The sequence below is a fragment of the Plasmodium reichenowi genome, chromosome 12 (assembly GCF_001601855.1).
Source record: "Plasmodium reichenowi strain SY57 chromosome 12, whole genome shotgun sequence".
NCBI lineage: Eukaryota > Apicomplexa > Aconoidasida > Haemosporida > Plasmodiidae > Plasmodium > Plasmodium reichenowi.
In genome coordinates, this window is record NC_033657.1 from 1,132,975 (window position 1) to 1,136,669 (window position 3,695).

The 3,695-nt window shown below is 21.7% G+C and overlaps 1 pseudogene, besides 1 other annotated feature; it reads left to right on the plus strand.

Annotated features, from left to right (window-relative positions):
- Window positions 1–28: 28 nt before the first annotated feature.
- On the plus strand, window positions 29–3,482 carry PRSY57_1229500 (vacuolar transporter chaperone, putative; annotated as a pseudogene; the record flags this gene model as incomplete).
- Window positions 29–3,482: a sequence feature.
- Window positions 3,483–3,695: the final 213 nt, after the last annotated feature.

A 3,695-nucleotide genomic window follows, 5' to 3' on the forward strand; every position in this document is an offset into this window, starting at 1 on the left:
TGTTATACTTTATAAAAAAACATTCCAGATGAAATTCAGCAAGAAATTAAATGAGCGTGCTCATCCAAAATATAGAGAGCATTACATTGCTTATAAGGATTTAAAAAAATTTATTAAGTTGATAACAGGTAGGATATATATAAAAAAAAAAAAAATAAAAATAAATAAATAAATAAATATATATATATATATATATATATATATATATTTTTATATGTGACGATATAGAGAATGAGGAGGTTTCATTACTACTTACACATACATATATATTTAGCATAACATTTTTTATGTGGTCATAAATGTATGCACAGAAAAATAAAATAAATAAATAAATAAATAAATATATATATATATATATATATATATATATATATATATATATATATGCATACATATATATTTATATATATTAACAAATTTGATACTGTAGGAAAGGATACGTCGACATTTACTATTAAAGAAGTTACCAGCAACTTTGGGAATATTCGAGCTCTAAGTTGTACAGAATATAAAACACCTGAATCCAGATTTGAAGATATATTAAATATAGAATTAGAAAAAATAAACAATTTTACTTTACATATAATAAAAGAATGGTATGAGGATATTCAATACTATTATTATAAATTAAAAGATAGACTGATAGACGATATAAGAGATGTAGAAAATAAATTACATGCATTAGGAAATATATTAATATTTCTAGAAGATTATAAACATATTAATTTTATTGGTTTTCGTAAAATAACAAAAAAATTTGATAAGCATAATGATAATGTATTAAATTCTTCTTTTTATATAAGTGTAGTTATTAAAAGTTTCTTTATGAACCTTGATATAAACGTCTTAATATATATATTGTCCGTGTGTTATAAATATTGTCGAATACTTAAAGGTGGGATATCCTCTGGAACGGATGAAAAAGAAGAGAAAGAAAAACAAGAAGAGAAAGAAAAAAAACAAGAAGAAGAGAAAGAAAAAAAACAAGAAGAGAAAGAAAAACAAGAAGAAGAGAAAGAAAAAAACGAAGAGAAAGAAAAAAAAGAAGAGAAAGAAAAACAAAAAGAAGAGAAAGAAAAAAAGAATAATAAAATACATTACAATGAACATTACAATGAACATTACAATGATCAGAATAAAGAACGTCGTGACCAAATAAATAATGAAAGGGGTATCGAAAACTATGATTATAATAAATGGAAAGAAAATAATTGGACTTATCAATATAATGACATGAAAGATGATGACATTTCATATAAAATAAATGACAATGTATGTCATGAGAAAAAAAATGATATAGGAATAAAACATGTGAAATATATTGTGAAGGCCCAAGATTTAATATTAATAAAAGTAGAAATAGCTAAACGTTTTATATTTAAATATTATAATATAGAAGAACATGAATGTATAGGGGATATAAAAAAATTCTTAGATATTATATCGAAAAACAAAATCCATAATTATTTAATAACAATATATTTTGATGATAATCATTTTAGTACATATCATAAAAATGTTAATACAAACCTTTCTAATATAGATAATGAATATATAAGAATTAGATCGTATAATTATATAAGCGATAATCAAATTCATCACGAGCATACATCTTTACAATATTTTAACTTATATGAACCTAGTCATCATCATAAAGAAACATATTTATTATTTAAAGATATTCCATCTTCCAATTTTATAAATATACAAAAAGTAAACGACCTTGAAGTATTACTCAAAGAAGAAGCATATAATCATATATATAATATTAAAGATGATGTACATAAAACATATGAAAGGGAAACTATAGGATCAACACAGACCTTTCAAAATAACAAGAAAAGTGTAAATAAAAACTATTTTTTGAATAATACACAATTCTTTTTAAACTTTATGCAACACATGAAAAATAAAAAATTGACAAGCTGTATGAGAAGCAAGGTAAATAGAATATATTTTAGTAATGATAAAGCGTGTGGATATATTGATGAAAATATATCTTACTGGGCTCACAACGATAACAAAAATATGTATGCCTTTAACGAAGAAAATGAAGATGACCAAGAAAGTGAAGAAAATGAAGAAAGTGAAGAAAATGAAGAAAGTGAAGAAAATGAAGAAAATGAAGATAACGAAAAAAATAAAAATTACCAAATAAATGAAAGTCACAAAAAAAATGAAGATTATTATGAACAATATTATAATCATTTGAATGATAAAAGAATTAGTAAAAATCCCCATTTTAAAAAAATTCTTAATAAGCCCAAAGATTTTAAACTTTTTAAAAAAGGCACAAATAAAAAATATGCATATTTTAATTATGCTGTTATAGATATCAGTATAAGAGAGGAACAAAAGAATAATGATTTCCTTACAAAATTAAATAACCTTGGACTATTAAAAGAAATATGGGGATATTCATCTTTCCTTCAAGGTATCTCTTTATTATATTCAAATCGTTTATCCACATATCCTCATTGGAGAATATATACATGTACGGATCTTATGCAATTAAGTAATAGTACAGAAAACTTTAAAAAAGGAAAAAAGAAAAAAGAAACCAAAAATAAAAGTTATAATAAAAATATGAACGATAATGTAATATATAATTTTTTTAACGAATTAAAGCATGATCAAAGTAGTAGTGATGTTTTAATTACAAGTCCATTTATTTCTAATCAATCAAATAAAAAAAAAAAAAAAAATTATAATAATAATAATACAAAAGATGATTTTAAAAAAAGTATTACTTATACAGGTGCTTCTGCTAGAATAGCACATGAAAGTGAATTAATATTTAGAAATGAAATTGAAAAAAAAAAAAAAAAAAAAAAAAAAAAAAAAATTTAAACATTAACTCTAATTTTAATTTAATTCATCCATTATCTAATGATATATATAGTAATAATAATAGTAATAATAATAATATATTCAATAAATATTCTAACAATTTTAAAGATTTATCCATAAAAAATACATCCCTCATATATGATAATAATCTATATGAACCTCTTCTTCATCAAACAAATAACACATATCCAAATACATCACAATCATTAATACCTACAATTATTTCTTCTATCAAGAAAGTTTTGTTATCAACAAATAATACACAACATAATTCAAAACCGAAAAATGCTGTTGTACGTGTAGAACCAAAAACATTTTTTGCTAATGAACGCACATTATTACAATGGCTCAATACTAGTGTTTTATTATCTACAATATCTATAACCCTTCTCAATTTTTCTAATTCATATGGTTTTTTTTCTGGAGTTATTATGGCGCCAGTTTCTATATTTTTTATTCTGTATTCTTTTTATATTTATCTAAAAAGATCAGATGCATTAGTACATAAAGAACCAATTAATTATACTGATAAGTTAGGTCCCTTAATTTTAGTTCTCACCTTAACCTTTTCCCTATCAACAGTTGTTATATTAAATATTTATAGTAGATGGAAAACAGAAATATTGTCTTAAAAGCATCTACCTTTCTCATCACGAGCATATTATAGTAATTGTGGAGAATAACATAAAAAGGTTTAAAAAAGGAAAGTTAATAAAAATAAAATAAAATAAAATAAATAAATAAATATATAAATATATATATATATATATATATATATATATATATATATATATTATTATGTTGTTAATATTGTACCTTTATATATTTTTTTTTTTTTTTTTTTT